This window comes from Patagioenas fasciata, chromosome Z (genome assembly GCF_037038585.1).
Source record: "Patagioenas fasciata isolate bPatFas1 chromosome Z, bPatFas1.hap1, whole genome shotgun sequence".
In the NCBI taxonomy this organism is placed as follows: Eukaryota; Metazoa; Chordata; class Aves; order Columbiformes; family Columbidae; genus Patagioenas; species Patagioenas fasciata.
The window spans coordinates 5,040,324-5,063,886 of record NC_092560.1 but is presented as its reverse complement, the minus strand read 5'-3'; the positions used below and the strand labels follow the sequence as shown (position 1 = coordinate 5,063,886).

Genomic DNA, 23,563 nt, shown 5'->3' with positions numbered 1-23,563 from the left:
CTGGATGCACCAGGACACGGGTCCCTCTTGTCTGCCAGGGACACAGTTGGCTCGTGTTCAACTTGCCATCCACCAGAACCCCCAGATCCCTCTCCATGGAGCTGCTCTCCAGCATCTCATCCCCCAGTCTGTCTGTCAGCCAGGGTTGCTGCGTCCCAGGTGCAAAAGCCGGCACTTGCCCTTGTTGAACCTCATGTAGTTGATGATTGCCCAGTTCTCCGATTTATGCAGATCCCTCTGCAGGGCCTCTCTGCCCTTGAGAGTGAAACCCTTCACCAGAAGAAATATGTTTGTGTTAGTGGTTTCTTCTTCACTCTAGGATCCACCTGGGGTCTTTGATACATTTTCCACAATGCTTATACGTCTTTTGCTTTCTTCAGTGGTCTGCAACATCCCAATTTACTACAAATGTTGACTTTAAGGTATGTTGGCTACTACTCTTTTCTCTCTTTTTTTTTTTTTTTGCTTAATTATCCCTAAAACCACGTTCCAAAGCTGCATTTCTTTAACCGACCGTGGATGAGTTTACCATAGCTGTAGGGTCTCCAGTGTCAAGCCTATGCCCCATCCCTTATAACCCCATCCCTGTACTCCTCCCTGTCCTCTGCCTCCATTTCTCAATCTGCTCTCAAACCAGGTCAGTATTTTTCAGTGCTACATTATTGTGTCAGATTTTTAAATACCTCACTCTACACAGAAAACCCACTTGCTCCTCTTATCTTATATAAAGCTACAGCAGCATTAAAAAAGGGGAGGGTAGAAAGGGGGGAAGGCAAACAAACAAGGCAAACAAGCAATAATATCCCCAAACAATTTAGCTACAGATAGTCAATTAGAGGAACCGATGTCACAGTAGACCTTGCTAGCATAATAAAAAACTACCACAATATTACAATACTGCCAGTACTGCCTTGTAGGGCTAAAGGGTTATTGAGCTGAGAGCTGTGGTGTTTGGCCCTTTGGTGCATCTTATTGGCATGGGGCTCAGCCTGGCTAAAAAAAAGTACCATGTCCTTACACGATTTGTTCCTTACATTCCACTTCTTTCACCCAAGCGGAAACATTTCTTCACAAGTTATTTGAAAATTTCTGCAAAATTTTCTAGATCAAAACATTTTTAATAGTTGAAGCAAAATTTGGAAATACTCCTGCCAGAAAGCAGAATGCATTACTTCGAAGGGCTGGAGTTCATAATTTTTTTTTTTAATTTATTTTTTCTTTTTATCTCTTTTTTTCTTTCACTCCAGCATCAGGATATGCCCTCTAGTAAGATCTTACTGGCCAACTCTGTACCTATATGTCAGCTTCTGACATACTCATTCCTTGTAGCACCTTGCTGTGAAATCCCCATGGTGCCTTTCCTACCAAAACCTTCATACTCCTCTCCACATACCTTCCCCCTCTCCTTCCCCACCAGTAATTAATGAAAGCAAAGTAACACAGTCCAGTTGATCTGTGCCTACTTTTCTTTGAACATTGCCAGAGGGCTGTGCCACCATTCAGCGAGACCTGGACAGGCTGGAGAGTTGGGCAGGCAAAAAATTTAATGAAATATAACAAGGGAAAGTGTAGAGTCCTGCATCTGGGCAGGAACAACCCCAAGTTCCAGGATAAGTTGGGGAACGACCTATTAGAGAGCAGTGTAGGGGAAAGGGCCCTGGGGGTCCTGGGGACAGCAGGATGAGCGTGAGCCAGCACTGGGCCCTTGTGGTCAGGAAGGTCAATGGCATCCTGGGGTGGATTAGAAGTGGGGTGGTCAGTAGATTGAGAGAGGTTCTCCTTCCCCTCTACTCTGCCCTGGGGAGATCACATCTGGAATATTGTGTCCAGTTCTGGGACCCTCAGTTCCAGAAGGACAGGGAACTGCTGGAGAGAGTCCAGCACAGGGCAACAAAGATGCTGAAGGGAGTGAAGCATCTCCCGTGTGAGGAAAGGCTGAGGGAGCTGGGGCTCTGGAGCTTGCAGAAGAGGAGACTGAGGGGTGACCTCATTAATGTTTACAGACATATAAAGGGTGGGTGTCAGGAGGATGCAGCCAGGCTCTTCTCGGGGACAACCAATGATAGGACAAGGGGTAATGGGTACAAACTGGGTACAAAAGGTTCCACTTAAATTTGAGAAGAAACTTCTTCATGGTGAGGGTGTCAGAGCCTGGCCCAGGCTGCCCAGGGAGGTTGTGGAGTCTCCTTCTGTGCAGACATTCAAACCCGCCTGGACACCTTCCTGTGGAACCTCAGCTGGGTGTTCCTGCTCCATGGGGGGATTGCACTGGATGAGCTTTCCAGGGCCCTTCCAATCCCTGACATTTTGTGATTCTGTGATTCTGTGCCATCTCTTTTAGTTTCCAGCTATCAAATCCATCACTACACTCTTCCTTGCCTTTGGATCTCCCACTCATGCTCATGAACTACTCTCAGTCCCTGGATTGCTGTTTCTATTCACGATTTTCTGGGAGGGGGAAAAAAATAGTGTGAAAATGTGCAGTGGAGTAATTAGTTCAAGAATAAATCATGTTTATTGATCACACATAAGCTGTCCGCACAGTGTGTCTGATGTGCAGCTGTGCAGAGCTCATGTAATGAGCTGTAGAGTCAGACTGCAAAACATCAGTGCACAGGAATTTAGGATGTGGGTCGTGCCAAGCAGGTTGTTGAATTTCTGCATATCCTAGATTTTATCAAATAAATGCAAATTTGAGATAAATGCCCACGTATCCCAGGGTAAAGCAAGGAAGAGGACATGCCCACGGACATAGGGTATGTGGTCACCTCCTGAGATAAATCTATCTCTTTTCACTCTCCAATTGCTCCACAGGTTTTCCCAACCATGCTTGTACCACAGTGTGACTCCTCTGGATCTGCAGCTGGGTGTCCTTGTCCAAGACACACAGCAAGGCATCTCAGTTCTCCACTATTCCCTAAAGCCTCCTCCAGACTGGTTCTTAGTTTCTGCTTTACACAAAACTTTCTCCTTTCTACATTCCATGGTCTTTCTCTGTGCATCGCCCCCATAAAAATTGTTTCATTCTTTTTGGGGTTCAAGCTACAGAGAAGCTGCTGTCTCTGATGTGTAAGCAGCAGAAAACAGCAGAATTTCTCAAACCTAAACTCCAAGAAGTTTTGCCTCTCCCTGCTGACTTTTCCCCTAAACATATTCTTCTAGTATTCTGTTAGCAATAGGGAAAGAAAAAAAAAAAAATCAATTAGGTTGTGTTCTCTAGCTCCTTGAACTTCCACTGAAGTTACAAAATTGATCAGTTCTAAAGCCATTGTGTTAGAAACAAAAAGAAATGCCATTGAGACAAGGTAGACTTCTCCACCTCTGCTTTTAATTCAGCCAATTCTTTGCTTCATTTACCCAGTGATTATTACACAATACAGTAATAGCTAAACAGCTCAGATGGTCTGAGTGGTCCTTTTTATTACACATTTACAAACAACAGTCTCTCCCTCTGGGAACTCAAAAATCTATGTTTTAAATAAAGCAAAGTAAGTGACTAAACAGACCACAGAGAAAAGGGAGAGCAAACAAACATACAAGAAACGAGTAGGTCTGAATTAACAGATAACTTACTTACATACCTAACTAACCAATGTGACATGCAAATAACGTTTTAAGCATTTACACAGTCAACAGCTTCTCCTTATTGGAGAGTTTCATCCAGCAATCCATAAAATAATTACACATCGTTACATTAATTTCCAATTGTATATTTGGTTTGGCAGTTCAGTAGTCCTATTAAGTTCAAATGTTAGAATCCTGTATATTTACAGTATCCTACTTCTTGTATCATTAACAGCAATGAAATAGTGAAAAAACAAGGAGAGAGAGAAAGCATCATGTAAATATATAACCAGTCACATAGACACCTCACTGCACATTTTACTTTGCAGATTGTTTTACAATAGAATCTCTTCATTATCCAGTGTCACCCACCTGATTACTGACATGAACCATTAGACTGTCGGTCAAATATAAGATATCAATAGAATCAAGGAGGTTTCTGTGTTGTAAGGAAGAAAGGAGATGAAAAACAAAACCTTTCTCCTGATTGGTAATTTCAAATACATATGTTAATTATGAAGGACTAATTTATGGATGGTAATCTTTTGCCTTCCAGTAATTGAGATCAAATCATATTACTAGAGATTAGTTTTTCAGGGAATGTATATTCTTTTAAAATGTATAAAACTTGGCAAATGAAGGTGTTTCTGTATCATTTAATCTGAGCACAGCCATACATTAGTAAAGATACTGCTATGAGCTGGTGAGACCAGTGTTCAAATCCTGAGGTTTTAAACAACCAGCTGGCCTTCAGCAAAGTCCCCTTTTGGTTTGTACTCTTGACAAACATACAATTGTAACACCTGAATGAATGATGGATATGCTACTATGGCTCTGCTAAAAGGGAAAATTATGCCTGTCGATTCCAGTGGGACATTTGTGTTGCATTCATTTAATCCATGAAAAGTATACAACAAGGAAAAGGTCTCAGACTCCAGACACTACTGATTGTGAAAAAACACCTTCAATAATGCTACTGATAAAAAATGTACGACCTTATATGTCAGTCTAATAACAAAAGCTTTGAGCTTTCATTCAGTTGCTTCAGGTGCCAAGTGAGGGAAAAGATCTGCAGAAAAGTGGTATGTTGTTTGATGACAGGTCGTGAGAACCACAAATGACATTTTCCTAACTGTTGCTCAGCAGCAACTTCCCCAAAGTCACAAATCTCTTCTAAAATTTCACCTCATTGATATGAATTCATGTCATAAAGCTAACATAAAGGTATTTACACACAGCTGTAATATAACTAACATGCCATGTTATTCTTAGTCAAAATGACAAGGCTTTTTTCCTTCTAGTGCATGAAGGTGGATCAAATAGTAGATCAAAACCATCCTTCATTGTGTAGTATAAAGATGAATTACTTTCCAGGAACCACTGGGACACTGTAAAGGGTGCAACACATATTTAGGACTGATTATATTGTATTAGTCTAGAGGCTAAATAAATAGAGCTGGTCCAAACATTCTGCTTACAATAATTTCTTTGGAAAATATCCTTTCCATCCATAACCTGTAACAATTGTGGAGAGCAATGTGGTGATCTGAATATAGAAAGCTTAGTTCATTATATGAACTAATAATGAAGTCCCATTAATTCCTTACTATTATAAACTATTTACATGCATCACATAATTTTGAATATACCTGTCTCGGAATATTCTTTTTAAACTCAGGTTTTGTCTTCTTCTCTGCATACTATGTACCACTTATAAGACATGCATTACAATTTGTCAGGGTAATAATTTGAAATGTTAATTAATATACTATGAAATAGAGAAGAAGTAGAGAATTATTACCATTCTCAGTTGATTTTCTCCCTCCCCGCAATGGTATAGTGGAGTACCCTAAAGCCAAAATCAGTATTAGAAAGATTGGTTGGAAGAAAAGTTAGAAAACGCACAGCCCAAAATATATTTTGTTTTAAAAATAAAATATTTTTCTGCGTACAACATAAAACAATTCTGGAAGATTCCATGTTTGCAAAGTTAAAGTTCTTCAAGCTTTATAGCACTGTAAATGTTACCAGCTCCATGAAATGTCATGGGAATGTAATTTTAGATGGATTTGAAAGATGCAGTGGCATTTCCAAAAGCACCTGATTTAACAATAAATCCATAAATGGACTTCAAAGTTAGTTACTGCAGTGTCTAAGTAGGTGACACCGTCTTGAATTTGAATTATGCATTCTGATGTCAGGAAAGCACAGACAAAAAGGGCTCTGTCTAAACTGCAGGTGCTCTCTACCAGTGAGGTCCACAATTTTGGTCCCCAAATCATTGATGCAAAACAGTCTGAGCACCTCATGGCTTCCATGCATTCCTCTCCCCCTAGACACATATCTACACTTCCTTATATTTAAAGAGTGAAAGAAGATCAATGGCAAACATCACATGTGCAAGAAGTTTGTATTCAGGACATGAAGAGTGTGCATAGCCAGACCCAGGAGATAGGAAATGTTCCCACGTCTGACTATTTACAGAAATGCCAGCCACACAGAAGCCTAACTGAACTGCCAAATTAGAAATGCAAAGGAGAACTCTACCCTTGATAACACTTCAGTTCCTATCTAGCTCCATTTAGGAATTTTCTTCTGTGTATAAACTCCACAAGAAAATGAGCATTCCCCAGTTAACACAAAAACACTGTGGCAGGAATCAGCAAAGTAGAACATCTGTTTTCAAGTTGTCACTTGAATTAGAAAAAGAGACTTACATGTCCTTAAACTTGGGAAATTTCCTATGAACTGTTCCGGGAGCAGATCTTCAAACTGCTCTGCTGAAGAGGCCCTGCTTTCATAGTGGGTTACACAGTCTCAAGAACGAGCTGGACCCTGGCTTTCAGAGAACCTAGTGAGTGTCCCCAGCAGCAGAAAACTGACACTAGAGAGTGGGAGATGGTGTTCAGGATAAATCCACATTAAGCTTGTGTCAGAATTATTAAAGTTAGCATTAACATCAGGACATTAAAAATCACCATTTTAGAGTTAAGGACTGTTTAGAAAGTTTCCTGGTCAAAGAGCTCCATCAGGAGATGACGCCTGAGTCTTCAGCTCAGCAGCAATGATGACATTTCGGGAAGCTGTTATTTAGCTCTTGCTGAGCATCAGACAGAGCACTACAATGAATTCACGATTCTGACAACTCAGCAGACAGCCCTAAACACTAGGCTATCAGCAGCACAAATTTCTAAAATGAACCTTTCAATTTTCTGTCTTTCCGGTCCTGAAAGACCTTCCCAGAAAGCTTCATTGAAAACATTTGCATTTTCAGGAAACGTTTGGCTTCACAACTCGCTGTTTCTTGCCAGTAGCACATACCTAAAAAATTCCTGACTGGGTCTAAATCCTCTGTGTAAGCAATATATATTAAAGATCTGTTTTCCTAGCATGTGTAGATGCATTCAGGACACTAAGTACACATTCACAGGGACATGACTGCATATAATAAAAGAATATGCAAAAAGGTTAGTTTAGTGTTGCTTAAAACCACAGACCCAGCTCTGAGAGTTATTAGAGGGGAAACCAAGGGTCAGAGGATATTGGAAAATATTCCCGTTTCTGTTAGCAAATTGTGGTCTTCTCTAAACATACTGCTTCAAATAACGAAATGAACATTCATCAGGCATGGATTTTCAGAGAAACCTAAAGAAGGTTTCTTCCTAAGCAAATCCCAGCCAAAAATACTAACATTTAACTGCAGTTGAATGGCGAATATTGTGCACTGGAGTTTTGCCATTTACCTCAGAGGGTTCGGCAGCACACAGAAAACTACTAGTGCCTCCTACCTCTGAATTAAGAACATGCATATTTAGTACAAAAAGTAAAATACAAAACCTTAGATATTCTAATATCTCCATTTCAAATTTTAAGACAGGCTTTTTAACAATAAGGACAAAGAGGAACAGAAATCATACCCAAACAGCCTGCTATGAAAAATACGAGCTGACCTGAAAAGAGTACAGGCATCATGACATCAGTTTGAACATCGCAATGAGACAGTCTCATTCTTCCATTCCTCAGTGATGGGGACCTTCTTGGCTGGCATGAGTTACTGAGACATAGACATCCAGCCACCGATAATTCCATCATAAGCTTTTTGTTTGGGTGACCTGAGCCCCAAAAAAGCTTTCCAGTGTACCTTAAATCGGTGAGCACATGTTTTACTTTAAGTTGTTGAATAGTTCCATTGCATTCAGAGAGAGCTTGCATATGTACATTAAATATAGAGGGAATCGTGCTTAACACTCAAGTTTTATGTGACATTAGTGTCCACTGTCATCACCCATCGAATCAGTTGGGAGTACTTTATCTCTTAATGTTATGTGATCTATTGTAAAAATGGATTAAACAAAGGTCAAATAAATAGCCTGGCAACTATTGATGGGTCTCACTGAAGAGACAGCAAAGATCCCCTGCATTGAGATCACACCACAATTAAACAAATAAATAAAAACAACACCAAAAAAACCTCACATGTCTAAGAAAACCAAGTAAATTTTTCTGTATGTTTTCCTTTTCCTTTTTTTTTTTTTTTCCCAAAGAAATCAAACAAGGGTTACACAGAGGGAGATAAGTTGAAAATGCTGGTGTGTCTGCCAGGAAATTTCTAGATGCCAGACTAGCTAGAAACGACACTTTGAACATACAGAAAAGGAACAGTTTCCTTAGCAACGAGGGTGAAAGCTCTAAGAACATCCCTTCTGCTCTGTGCTGCTTCACCCTTTCCCAACTCAGTCTGCCACCTGTCACTCAAGGATTTAATTTAGTTTAACATTTTATAAGGTTCAGATGGGAGAATTCCTGCTAGTGGAAGAATGACTAATGCTGAAGAAATTCAGGGGGTGGAAAAAATGTCTGTCCCCACAATAAGGGGTGTATGTGGTCTGCACATCTAATGTAGATGGTTTACTGCACATTGAATGTTTTTCTGGTTTATCAGACTGATACTGGCCCTTTCAAATACCAAATCATCTCCCCACAGAGCCTTTGTTCTACCCCAGATTTTGAACCTCTTCTATTCACCTGTCTTTGCACAAGCCTCTGCAAAACTGTTACCAGAGGTATAGTAGATGCTGTCTGCAACTCTATATTTTCAAAGGAGTGGCCAAATGTTAGTTCATGCATGTGATCTTTAGATATTATTACATTCTAAACTATCCTAGAAAATTAACCACTTTGTTTTGTGTTGCAAAGAGAGGCAAGGGGATGCAAAAGAGGTAAAAAGATCAATTTCATCATTGACACCTTCCCATCTTCTTAAATAAAAAAGATTATCATTTTCATATTATAGTTCCCATTTTTTGCTATATCCAGACTTCTTAACTCTTTTTACACTTTCTCTATGTCAACCTGAACGCATTAATACAGATTGCTTCATACACTTATAAAACCTTCGGCTAATACATCCAAAGACTCCATTTTCTACACTAAAAGCTTAGTGAAAAGCCTCTGTAGGATGAGCTATTTCGCTTTATCAGATACATACGACATTGTGATTTGGGGCCGTACATCAGGCAGCATATAGGCTAGCAGCAGTGTTAATACACGCTAAGGCTGGATTTCTATGCCAGTGTGATCCCTTTTATCAAGGAACACAAAGAAGCTGAAATTGCTTGAACACAACCAGAAAGGAATTCCTCTTTTCTTCCTTCTTGCTACCAGCATCATCCCAAAGACATCTTACAAGGGAGACTTCCTGTGTAAGGAAGGTATCATTTTAGAGATACAAGGACTTATGGTACAGGAAACTACATCTGCTTTCCAGACCTCTAGAAACTATCAGTTTCTGTAAATACTGCCAGGAATAAACTATGAAAATGAGATGGAACTGGCCTTGCTTACTCTGTCTTCACACCTGACATGAGAAAGTCTTATACAGAGAAGCAATCTCAATTTCATAACCTAAATTCAGCTTGCCCTTCGAATAAATTAGGAGTTTTAAAAGCAAAGCAGCACCTCATATGATGTGGTAACATGTTGCAAGCCTATTGAACACTTCACTGAATTTTGTATCAGGGAAAAAAAGAAATCTACAAACAACACCAAAACTTATTTTTTTAATCACACAATATTTTTTGCTAAAATAGCTTAACACTTCTGAGAGATGTCTGAAGGAGACATGCATAGATAGAGAGAAGACAGGAATTCACTTTAAACCACCTGGGATGAATTTCTGTAAGCTGGTTAGGTGATGATATCCCTGGATGCTTTAATCACAGCGGTATTCTATCACACATATTTTTGAAAGAGTCATTTGGAAAGACTGTTCTCATCTGTTCCTAATTGATCAATCTATGTAGCCCCTTAGAAATACATACATTGTGTCACTTTGATTTTCAGAAGTTAAATGATTGGAGTGTTTCCAAATCCATGTCCAAAATTTAATTTCCCCATTTGCGGAAGCCTTCTGCAGGATCAGGGCTCTCAGTCTGCGAATGCATCCCTCCACTGCTGTAAACTCATCAAACGTAATGTCAGGAAGGCATTATTCGTATTAGTTTATTACTTATAGAAATTTGTCTCTTGCTGGTTTTGATTGATGGTATTGAAATTACTGTTTGCTTCAGAAAGTTCTTCTTTCCATGTGTGCTTGTAATTCTACACATATTGTTTTTCCGAAAAACAAACAAACACAAAGCTTAGTTGTGGGTGAGCAAACTCCTCTGTTTTTCCAAACCAGCCAAAGCATCACAAGTCAGCTGAAAGAATGGTTCAGATAGCTGGGAAAGGGAAACACCCTTTACTGTGTTGTTTTCCTTTCTACAGCCTTCCTTTGAATCCACCTTCCTCTTTCTCATGCACTGAGCAGCAAAAACATTGAGAAAATGAAAAGTGGAGCAAAGCTGAGTTTGTAAACCAAGTAAAACTCATATTGATTGAAGTAAATCAATCAATTGAAGGGAGAAAGGAGATGAACAGTCCGAAAGGAAGCGAAAATAGAATGAAAAATGTGTTAGAGCAGGAAGGGGAGTGCAAAGAAATAGATGTGCTTATAGAGTGGTAGCTTTTCTGGTCCCATGGTATTTGATGGGAATTTTGATTTTCAGAGTCAGGATATTACCCATGTAGTTTAAGTAGCAGTTGGCAGGCATTTCATCTGCAGATGGAAAGAAAATTACAAGAAAGATGAGAAAATAATGTCCCTATAGCTGTTTAACAACAAAAAGCCATTCTTCGTTCATAGACTTTCAGAAGCTAACACTGCTATTTGCAGTTTATTGTTTAGATTGCATTCAGTCTGCTCCAAAGACAGTGACCTTATTATTATCAGCAGATTTGATCAGGGAAAGAGCAAATTCACTTGAGGTGGCAAGCTAGCCCTACTGTTCCCACAGTCACAAATACATATATGAAACTGAATGACACTGAATAAAGCTGAAAAAAACCCCAGCAACACAATGGTAGGTTCAGAGGAAATATTTCCAGGTCCCTATTCACAGCCTTCTGCAAACCCATTGATTACTTCCCACTAAAGTTTTACTAGCATTGCAGTATTTATATCAATTCCCTGAACAGCGTACCGCAAATACTGTGAAAAAATCATACCCTGGTGCCCATCACTAATTCATTTACCCTTCTTGTCTTTCCCATTTTGGATGAATTATTAAGACTTTCCCTGGGGGAAAGAAAAAAAAAAAGTAGTTAAAAGTCAAAAGAATCATAATCTCAGAATGACTTGCATGCCCCACTACAAGATATATTTCTGTCCTCCAGTTGCAAATTTGTCATCACTTTATCTCCCCAAATACTTCAAAATTCCTATTCTGTCACAGAATAAGATTACTAATTGTCAACTAAGGGCTACATATCAGTATCTCAGAAATCACCTCACACCCCCATGTCTGAGTTGATCTAATAGCTTGTAATTTTGGTGCTTTACTAAATTAAATGTCAGCAACCTTCACTGTGTTGGCAAACGCATCCCAGAAGCAGGAAGGAACCTAAAAAAGTCGTCACAAAATAAACAAGATATTCTGAGTAATGGAAAGCCTGAACAAAAACAGAATCTAGGCAATTACAATCCAGATGCACTACAGCAGCAAACACTGTAAGTTCAAACTTACTGCAGCACTTCTTAGCAAGGAGTAATTTCTCCTCTGTGTAAAAGCAAGAGCCCTCAGTAAGGAAAAAACCTAACATTAAGTAACTCCATTAGCTGAAATCATTAGCAGCTTCCAAGTGTCTTGAATAGCACTACTTCAGTGTCAAGGTTTTCCGGGCATGAGGAACGGTCCTAGAGAAATACCATAACATCAATGGCAAGAGCTTTCTTTAGTACTCCGCTTAACAAGAACGCTCTTTGGATTAAGCTTTAATAAGTCCTCTAAAAGACTGGCACTATTCTTCTCTTCAGGTACAACCAAATGTCAAAAGGAATTGGAGAAACAGCAAATCTCAAAAGTTACAGAGCTTCAGTTCAGTTGAGATAAGCAATAACAAAATATTCCTTTTTTCCTTTTTTCCCCACACCACTTGAATCTCTACAGCCATGCTTGATACTTCCTCAAGAGGTTTGCAGAGCTTCCTCCTCCAAGACAGAATGGAATACTACCAAAATAGCCTCCTTTGTCATTAATCAATATCACTGCTTCAAGCCTTTGTAAGAACACTACACTCCGGGTTAAACAAATATTTAAAAAATCAGGAGAAAAAATACTCTGAACTTACAAATCTTGAAGAATAACAGGAGTTTCCCACTTTTAGGTGACTCTCTATGTTCAGAAATAAAAAGAATGTTTCTAGATGCCTGCAAAGATAAACAGCAAAATATAAAGAAAAGGCAGTGATTAAAGTAATGAAGACATTAAAAAAAAAAAAAAAAAGGGAAAATTGCCCCCTAAATCTAATGTGTACAGATCAAAAGGGTATACTAAATTTCATTCCCATCTCTCTTTATAGCATGCAGAGTTTTACAGCAGCCGTTATTTCAGTCAGTTGCATTGTTAACTGGCATTCTCAAACCTCGTTAATAACTTACATAAGACATATTTAAGTCTTTTAATTAGACTTGTAATTATAATAGCCAGTAAAGCATCATTACAAATTATCCCCCTAACCAGAGTTCTCCAATCAATTTTATCCCTTTTTATAATACCCCGAGCATGTAAGAAATTAAAGGTTTGGGATTTTGTTTTTAGCTCTATTTTTTTTTCTTTTGGTCGCGTTAGGCACAATTCTAAAACTTAAAGTCTCATGTTCTCCATACCAGTACCAACAATATTCTGCAGTTGTCTAAGTTTCCACAGGTTCCTTCAGAGAACTTTTTAATGCTTGGTCCAGATCTCAACTACTTTGACTGGGTTCTTCTCCGACTGAAAATATAACAAATCTAGATTACATGTCTATATCCAGGCCTATAAGAAATATACGGATAAATACAGCATGGTTTATATTCAGGCTTTTCCTACTGACTCCAGCATTTGGGATGCAGTCAGCTATGTAAGACCCATCACACTCAGTCTCCCTTTGAATGAATCTCCTTGTCACCTCATCTTCAGCATAAACTTAGTTTCAAACTGTAGTCTTGAAGTTTTCCTACTATATGTTTTGTCACACCTCAAGGTAGAAGAGTGAAAAGTGATCAGCTTATTACAATAGCTTATTTATTTATTTGTTTGTTTGTTTGTTTGTTTACAAGAACAATCTTGTTCTGTTAGTTGTCAGGGAAAAAAAAACCACATCATTTATTACTTTATAATTGTTTTTGCAAGTTGCATAATAATTAGCAAACAAATTATACTTAGAAAACTTAAGAGCACTGAAATTGTATTAATTTGTTTTATCACCTGCTGGGTGTCCTGGACTTTTTTAAAACTGAGAGGTTATTTTATGCTACAAACTTGTCCATAATATTCAGAATTTAATATTTTTATGGATACCTTTAAAATGGTTATAAACACCTTTATCGGGTCACTCAAATCTGTAGTTACAGTGATAATTGCTGTTATTTTATTTCTGGATAAACATTCACTATAAATAATTAAATATTCAATGACATGAAAAGAAAATGTTTGAATGCTTAAGAGCTAATAATTGGCAATTAATTTATCTCGTACTTTTGCATAATTTTGCTGCCGACATCTTTCAAATTCATTCAGAATTGACAACTGCACTTAAAGGCAGAGACTGTTTTATTGACAATTTGATATATATAACCAGTAACACAGCAACTTCATAGCCTATATAGGGAAAATACCAATAAAGGTAGTTTAGGCAACAAGAAAACCTTGAAGTTTGAGATTACTGCATCTGAGATTACTTCAGAGGAGAAACTGCTAAAGCAAGACCCAAAGGGCACTTTCCTTTCATCAGGTATAATAGGTAGTGAAGAGGACCAGCTCAGCTTCTTTTTCATTGTAGGGTGAGGCCCTGATAATTGCTGACATTGAACAGCTTAGCTCATGCGGAGTGGTACTGCACACAGAAAGAAATACAATACTTTTCTTGAGAGTCAGAAGTACTATAAACTACATGAAAGATGATAACTACGTAAATATTTAGGATAAATATCATTCTTTGAGAAGAGAAGGACTAGATTATTTGTTGAGGCTGCAAGCCCTTTAATTCCTTATGGCTTTGGGGTTTCTTTTTGCTTGCCTTTTACCTGATTAAACGATGGACAATCGAGTCCGACCCACCATCTAAATCTCCGTTCAGCTCCTGTCAAATCACAGGGAACGCTTTGCCTTCTTGACAACTCACCTCCTGCTTGTGGAAAACTGATCCAACAGCCATACACAGTTTCCAGCTGATATATTGATTTCATAACACACTAGAAAGGGTCCTCTCTAATTTCACCTGTATCAGAGTGAGTTAGGAATCACATAATCTCAGAGAAATGAGCAGTGAAAATTGACTGGTGTTTTCTTCCTTCACCCACCCCTCCAGATGTCATAGTGCTTTGGCTCCCTCTTTTCTCCCTTGAGGATGTGCTTTAGCTGGTCTGCCCACCCTTCTGCATCTTTTTACGGAATTAATTCTGCATCCATGTGCCCTAAAACCACTTCTGTGAACTATCTCCTTCTGCTTAGCAGCCATATCTGTCAAACATGATCCCTCTTGCATCCTGTTAAAAATACTTTTGTAAACGTAAACATTTTTCATTCTTACAACAGCTAGCTGCACACCAAAGGCTAAAACTAATTCAAGACTGAGAAACATGGTTATAATGCATCTGTGCATCTCCTATAATGCATCTCTCATCTGCTCATTTTTGCAAATTATCCTCAGGGAGGGAGGGAGGGAGGAAGGAAGGAAGGGAGGGAGGGAGGGAGGGAGGGAGGGAGGGAGGGAGGAAGGGAGGGAGGGAGGGAGGAAGGAAGGAAGGAAGGAAGGAAGGAAGGAAGGAAGGAAGGAAGGAAGGGAGGAAGGAAGGGAGGAAGGAAGGAAGGGAGGAAGGGAGGGAGGGAGGGAGGGAGGGAGGAAGGGAGGGAGAAAGGAAGGAAGGAAGGGAGGAAGGAAAGGAGGAAGGAAGGAAGGGAGGAAGGAAGGAAGGGAGGAAGGAAGGAAGGGAGGGAGGGAGGAAGGAAGGAAGGAAGGAAGGAAGGAAGGAAGGAAGGAAGGAAGGAAGGAAGGAAGGAAGGAAGGAAGGAAGGAAGGAAGGAAGGAAGGAAGGAAGGAAGGAAGGAAGGAAATTGTATATTTCACTGTTCTCTTTCTGAAAGATGATTCTGATTTTAAATCTTCTCAGTACAAACAGAATATACTAGCTGTGTCTGAATTAAACACTAATTAAGATTTTTTTTCATTTATATCACTGGTTTGGGGGACTGCCAATATTTTTTCATTGAAAAATTATTCTGGCTACCTAGAATAAATACATTGAGTTGTATCTCAAAGATGGAGGCCATAAATATGTGTTCATTGAAAACATGCACCTGATGGAGAAGTCCTTCTGCAGTCTTCTGATTTTCTTCACTATCAGAAAATACAACAAACATTTCTGAGCTCCAAATAACCAAATATGTCTGTGATGATAATGGTGTCCCAAAGTTATGAATAAAACGTGCCACAAATTTATTACTATTTTAAGGGATATCCATGAAAGTTATATGACAGCAGAAGCTTCATCTGACCTGCATGATCATTTTAATAGAAAACCAGTGGTATAACCATTCAGAGTTCTGCTGCTTGCTTGCACACAGAAATTTATTTACTTTTTCTCCTCAAGCAGCCACTTTCCTGGTTTGGTAAGGAAAAAATCTTCCTATATCAATACGGGTTTCTTCTCATCTTGCATTTCATTTTTCTGCAACTTACAGAACCAGCAGATGTCAATTGATTTTTTTCCATTCAGCAGTTATGAACTACTAAATCTAATATCTTGCAAACAAAACAGAAGGCAGGTGGCACTACTACCATAAATAACTGAAGTAAACATTAGGGTACTACTGGCTTTCAGGGGAACTCCTTGTATGAGTTTTAGGTATCAAAAAGCCAAAATGTGAAAAAAAAATGAAGCTACAGCAATGCATTTATGTAGCATGTCTTGCTAAATACAATCTTTTAAGACAAGAATAAACTACAAATAACATAGTCAGAATCTTAATATGGTATGTGAAGTTGCTGGGCCAGCAAAGGAAGCAGTGCAGAAAGCAAGATCTAATTTGAGAAACTAAAAATGTATTCTCCATTCAAATTGTAACCCTAGCCAGAAATTCAGTTAATGAACTGTATCCAGAGACTCCATTTAATAGACAGGAGCACAGGGTCAGGCTGAGTCAACTCCTCAGTCTTACACATGAAGATTAGCAACTATCCAACCCTGGGCCCTTTCACTTTTTTAACCTTATGCAGCATATTTAACTTATCTGTAACTTATCTGTATGCTGCGCAAGCTTCATCTGCAATCTGCGCGGGGTCAGTGGCAGGAGCAAAAACCTCCTTTCTTGATGACAGAGAAACGTAGAGATCACCGATCAGACAGGTACACGAGAGCATCTGTGATTATTGCCAAATTATTGCACAGATAGGGATGGGCTTCAGAATAAGGTTTACATAGCCATAGCGTAATTTTTATGTAGCCTCAGAGAATACGCCAATGTTCACAGATCAATAGCAGCCTGATGGATGGTCCTGAAGCCCATCCATGCTGATCTGGCTCCTGAATACACCTTTCCACAAAAGCTAAGCTTAGCTTGATTTTTTGAAACACTTCTCACTGTCTTAAAAAGAAAAAAATGCACAAAAAAGCCCCGCCAAACCAAATCAAAACAAACCACACACACACAAAAAAATCACAACTACAAAACCAAACAAGCAAAACCACTACCAACAAAAAGGTAGACATTCTAGGACACGCTCAACTTGTTTCAATGTTCGTAACTTCTTACCCATGGTCTTATCAGGAGGCAGATGATGATGAGCAATTATCTTACCTCAGAAGAGGTAAGTATTTAGGACTGCATGTTATTCAGAAGCTATGCTAATAAGGGTATAAGTAACTTAGATATTGGCAGAAAGGAAATACAGTAACCAAAGATCAATCCATCACTGTTTCTGTGAACATCTTTGAAATTCTGTATTCAAAGTAAGAAAAAAAAAAAATGGATTGGTATTTTGGCACAATTGTGTTTTATTTTGATTACGGGTGAAATGATAAACTTTTCATTTCTATCCAAAGCTTTCAGCAAATAACAAACAGTCATTTTGGTAAAGTGAATATATTAATAAGAGAAATATGTCTCTTTCTCCTGTATCTTATCTGTGAAAACATTATTTTTGGCAAATGTTAGCAGAAAATTGTTTGTCAAAACATGTTATGTAAGTAATTTGTTAACAACAACATAACATGAGCTTGGATTCATGGTAGTGTAAACGCTAGTTTCTGAAACAATTAAAAAGGACATTTAATGTAATTTATCTGATCCAGAAAAGAGGGATAGATGGTGTACTGCTCATGTTCTTTATTTTCATCAGCCTTACATTGTAATTCTCAAACAAAAAGATTTTTATGCACTGTTGAGATATTAATGTAAATGACAAGCAAAACATTGTTTTTCAGATTCAGTTTTTAATGGAAGAAAAAACAAAAACAAAAACAAAACTTTGGTTGTAAATGTTGCATTAGAAAAATAAATACAGTATGGAGACAGTGCCATTATTTCCTTACCACTGCATTTTGTTATAGTTTATGTGTTATGCCTGAGCCAAAATCTAATGAAGTAGTAGCCTTATTTTAACAACTTTCAGATTTATTCCAGAATGTCTAATTTATAATGTAAATGAACACACAAACAGCAACAAACACAGAGCTAGAAATCCAAGGAACAAACAGTCATGGAAGCAAAAATAATACTGTGACAGTTTCTCATGTTCACTTACTGATAGATGCTACACTGCACAAACTTTGTTCTTCACAGTTTTTTTGCTGATTTCCCCATCTTTTCATAATGATCCTAATTCACACAAGTAATCCCACTGGAGTGAAACTAGGCAACTTTCTGAGAAATCAGATGTGTGTTTCTTAAACACAAATGTTCTGCCATTAGATTTTACAGAAAAGTCAGTCTTAACAAAAGACAAGAATATGTAAATATCATATTTAATTTATACTAAGGGATTTTGGTTGAGTGACTGGATTGCAGTGTGAAATACTGAAGTCAAATTAAAAAAAAATCACTATAGCCCTATAACAGAATTTGAAATGCATAGAGAGAAGGAAAAATACAGGTAATGGCATTTTCACATTAAGAATATGAAGAAGTGTCATATGCAAAATTCATAGAGAGAAAAATAAATTTTTTTTCTTTCTTGATTGTCTGTTTGGAGTTTCCAAATACAGTCATCTACAGCATACAGTGTAATTATTATTAGCAAATCTGGGAAACTCGTATTGAGGGTCAAAAGCTCACACACATTCCATGGTCTTCAGTAATTCTACAGAATTGGGCAACGTCACACCTGGTTAACCTACTTTCTTCTGTAGTCACTTTTCTTGCATGTATCAGCCAAGAGAAACTAGCAGTACTATTGATTCTGTTCCTTCTTGTTATTTTGTCTTTATGTTCCAGTTTCTCAATTTTTTTGGAAAAATTGAGCAAACTTTATTTTACAGAGAACAAAGCATACAATTGCATGAAAACCAAACAAACAAATGAACAAACAAACAAAGTGGCAGCTTACAAAAAGCTAAGCCAATCAAAAACCTCAAAGGTCATTTTATCCTAACAGCTCTAACAGTCTGCATATCACCTTAGCATGACACCGATCCCATTGCTTGTCAAAGCAAATTCTTCCTCTTAAATTATGCAGTTAATGCAGTTTGTGATAGTGAAAGAAATAGCTTCCTGTATAGTTGCACTTGTTAACATCTATCTCATGAGAAGGAAATGTCTTATCCATTAAATACCCTGTTAGTTCTCTTTTGTCCAAGATAAGGAACAAGAGTATCTCTGACAGCAAGCTAATTCGGCCTTAAACAAGTGACATCTCCCTGTCCTTAAGCAGCCTAATCCTGTAAAATCTGTTGAAGAAAATGAGGAAGGAAAGATTGGGGAGGAGGTTGGGTGGGTAGAGATAATGGAAAGGAAGGATAACTTCAGAGTTGTTGCCAATAATCTTTAAGAATGTTAGCCATCACTTTTGAATACGGACACCTGAAATTAAACATCTAGATAAAAGGTGTGATTGTGTGAGTTATGAAACTCATAAAAGGGCTTGGAAGTATCTCTGTGATAGACAAGATAAAAGAGGGGTCCACATAGTCCACAAGATTGTAGAACATCAGAGACATGAAGGAAAGAAAAACAAAAACGACAGAGGGGACTTGGACTACAAAGGCACTATTTTTCTCCGCTAAAGAAATTCTGGATGACTAGCTTAGACATAGATACGAAGACAGTAAACATACAGAGAAGCATGACATTAATTATCTCTGCAGATACTTTTGCTCATGGCACTGTAATTGATGCATGTTGAAAAATACAAGAGATCATCTGGAGATCACTATGGCACAAATGATATGACTCATTCCTGTGATTAACAACAGTCCAGGTGTATTTAGCTCTGAAGTCACACTCACAATTAGACTCAAGGAGCAAGCAAACCTTCCACTAATAGTTTAAATATCTTCGTACAGTCTTGTGTCTGCATGACTTGCAACAAAGATGGTGAAGTCTTGCAGATCCTTCTTGTACGATACGTATTGTTCACAGTGCTATATTGAGAGATAAAGATATCACAGTGTCACAAAACCACAGAATGGCTGGGGTTGGAAGGGAGCTCTGGAGATCGTCTAGTCCACCCCACCCACTAAAGCAGATACGCCTTGAGTAGATCACACAGGAACGTGTCCAGGCGGGTCTTGAATGTCTCCAGAGAAGGAGACAAAACAAAGATATGAAGAAAGTTAGAGCTCCCAGAAAGAAAAACTTAACTTAAAAGGCCTTAATTTTAGATCTTACAAACCAGGATGATGAAGAAAAGAAAGCATCATCAACCACACCAAGATCAGTCAGTCTTTCCAGAAGGTCTTCAGTTTGGGCAGTTGGGAAAACAGGAGAGTGGAAGCAAAGATAGTTAAAAATAATATGCACTTATTTTACAAAGTACCTTTGGCTTCTTTGGCTACAGTGGTCTAACCAAAAGTATTTTGCTCAGGTATGCAAGCAAGAATCGTGAAGGTGTTTTTGTCTACTATCTGGAAAAAAAAAGGTAAACCTCTTACATACGGAAGAGCACCTCCACAGTGATGCATTTCTACAACTATTGTTGCCTCTCCCTGACAACCTATGTAAGCATAATCTTCAATAGCCTTCCAAACTGATCCTTAACCTTGCTCCACCTTCATCTTCCCATGCAGAGCATCAGCTACTTTCAGGAGAGTCTCAGACTAAATCTGAAATTCTTTGTGTCGTGCTTCAAACTATCCAATCATTTGCTGTCAGTCACATGGCTAATCCCTGTAGGTTATCTTGGTTAATGAATGCTATATATTGAAAATACCATGTTGTTCTTCAGCTGAATTCAATGTGCACATGGAGGTTAGTTTTGAGCTTTACTGGGAGACCTAAAATAAAGATTTTACACTGATTTTTTTTTTCTTTTGGAAATATTTCTTAAATATTTCTGTACAAAAGGATAGTAAGAAACTTCCTCCATAAGATGAAAGTAGCTTGCTTACTAACCAGTAAATTGTGTAGTTTAAATGAACCTGGAATCTGCTTGTTGGGAACCGATGTGCAACTTGTCAGAATTTTTAAAAGGTCTGGTAAAAGAATCTTTCCCATAGGAATGCTATAGGAAAGCTTTTGCTATTTCACTGGCACTATGGATCCCAAAAGAATAAAAAAACCTGGGAAAAACATAAAAGGAAAACAGAGATTTAACATATTTTTCAAAACTGATCTTTGTTTTTATAAGATGGATGGGCTTTAAGAGAGAAATTTCACCTCAGGTAAATATGTCTGTGTAATGGAAAGACCCCAGTCTACCACCAAGCACCCGTACAGCTGCTGACTCAGTGCTCTCTTTTGCAAGACAGGTAGGAAATAGAAAGTAACAATAATTATGGGTTGAGGAAAGAACAGTCTAATAGGTGAAGCAAGAGCCTTGTATGGAAGGAACTCGAAGATTAAAGCTATTCACTTTGGTCAACTGTGGTCAGCTGTCCCAGCTGTGTCCCCTCCCAGCATCTTGCTGCCCCACGCCATCCCCCTTACTGGTGGGACAGAATGGGAAATGGAGAAAGCCTTTGTGCAAGAGCTGACCGGCAACTGCCAAAACCTGGTGTCTTAGTAATGCTGTTCTAGACATTAATCCAAAATACAGCACCGTAGGGGCTGCTGTGGAGAACGTTACCTCCAGCTCAGCCAGACCCGGTGCAGGCTGACAAGAAACACCTTTCCACGTGTCAGGACAGAGAGAGTGATCCACACCCCTAGAAGCTGCTGAACAGGCAGATGAAACAGTTGAGGGAGCTGGGGCTGTTCAGCCTGGAGAACAGGAGCTGAGGGGAAACCTTGTCACTGTCTGCAACTGCCTGAAAGGAGGTTGGAGAATGGAGGGTGTTGGTCTCTTCTCCCATGTAGCAAGTGATAGGACAAGAGAAAATGGCCTCAAATTGCACCAGGGGAGGTTTAGATTGGATATTAGGAAAAAATTCTTCACAGAAGGAGTTGTCACATATTGGAACAGGCTGCCCAGGGAAGTGGTGGAGTCACCATCCCTGGATGTGTTTAAAAGGTGTTTAGATTAGGTTCTTAGGGACATAGTTTAGTGCTAGAGTTAGGTTAGGTTATGGTTGGACTCGATGACCCTGAGGATCTCTTCCAACTGAAATTATTCCATGATTCCACGATTCTATGATTTGTCTTGTAGACTCGTTTTGCTGTGATTTTTTTTTTGTCATTATGCAATTGATAAGGACTGAATCTTGTACCGCTACTTAGAGATTTCAGCACTGGAAGGCCTTTTATTATATCAAAGTGATTATGGCACTTTGATAAAGTATGCCTTTGATATAATAAAAATGCTATGACATATTACAGATGATGCAATAAAATCTGTCAAAAAATTCAAGCATAATCAGAGACCACAGCATAATAGTTATTCTACTAAATAACTTGGAAGCACAGCATGGGAGCTATAAACCCTGTGCAATAACATGCATTCGTTGACATTTGCAAAACAAATAAGCCCTTTAAATATAAATGATGCCTCTTGACTTTTCGCAAACATGCTTGCTCTAAGGTTGTCCAAAACCAACTTGTGATCAATCCAGTCACAAGGAACCTAATTAGAACTAGTCAAACAGTGAAAAGATTCCTTGAAAAGAATTTTAGGTATTAAGTATTTACCATGCACATTGGAATTTTTCCAAAGCTAGTTAAATACCATAATTATTCACTGATTATTTGTAAGAAGAAAAGCAAAATACCAGAGAGAAATTACTCATAATAAAGAATTGAGACAGCTCTAAATATGATTCAGAGGTGGTTTCAAAGCGCTGTGGTGCAAGTTCCTTGTGTAACACCTGAAGTGTTACACGAACAAATAATATGTGTTTGGTACTTATATCTCAGCTAATTACACTGATCCCCTGTATTCGAAAGGAAAGTATTTCTAGCGTGTGGCATATTTCCTTTTAGACAGGCTATCTCAACATAGGTAAGGTGACTATTTCTGTCCTGTGAGTACATGGACACCCGCAGATGGAAAACCTGACACAGACATTGACTCTGCAAACTTTTGATGACAAAGAAGGTGAATAGCCTGAGAATTTTTTCTGGTCATTTTGTAACTACCCCAATAGAACAATTCTAACTGTGAGCCAAATAAGTATTTATACCAGTCATAGCCAATGACAGCTCACCAAAATTTTTTTCATGTAAAAATCCTATAGTGAGAAACTGAGATTTGTGTGTCCTTCTTTCAGCTTTCTAGAAAGACCATCTTGTTGGAGTATTTATCTTAGCTAAAAATAGGATATGTAGTGATTTGTCTCTCCAGCACCTTCCCATAGGCCAGAATGTAATGGGTAGGCAGAATAAAACGCCAGAAACTCAATCTGGGACAGTTCCACTATGTTTAAAACCAAGAAAATAAATCTAAAATTAAATACATGACTAGAGCTTACTACATGTAAATCATTTAACTGCTTTAATGCTGTGCTTTAACAGCTTGCAAAACACTTCTCCTTTCAGGTTGAAGAAAAGTACAACTGGTGCACTTTTGCATTTATTGTGCGTAAGTAAAGTGAACAAGAATTTGTTTTCTTTACCTCTGCTTAAATTCATCTTTGATATTATAAAATTTCATTGCAAAATGGAAAAACATATAGACAAAAACTAAGCATATTGTAAAAGAGGTATCCTGCATATAAATCACTTAAAACAGATTATTTACCCGACGCATATTTACTAAATACCTGATGCATATTTACTATACAAATATACCTTTATGTATTTAAAGAGGACAAGATATAATTAAACAATCAACTTTAAATATATTTTATTTGCTTTCATTTAAAACATTTGAAATCTTAACAGCTTTATCA

The 23,563-nt window shown here is 38.3% G+C and overlaps 1 long non-coding RNA gene across 2 annotated transcripts in view; it reads left to right on the top strand.

Moving 5' to 3' along the window:
* Window positions 1–268: 268 nt before the first annotated feature.
* LOC139826434 (uncharacterized) overlaps window positions 269–23,563 on the top strand; it is a 31,317-nt gene continuing 8,022 nt past the window's right edge. Inside the window, exons 1-3 of one of the 2 annotated variants that reach the window (XR_011736487.1) lie at window positions 269–422; window positions 20,167–20,220; window positions 23,211–23,253. This is a non-coding gene — a long non-coding RNA (uncharacterized lncRNA). Of the gene's footprint in view, window positions 423–20,166; window positions 20,300–23,210; window positions 23,254–23,563 lie in introns of both variants that reach the window. The other variant, XR_011736488.1, reaches the window with a different exon arrangement.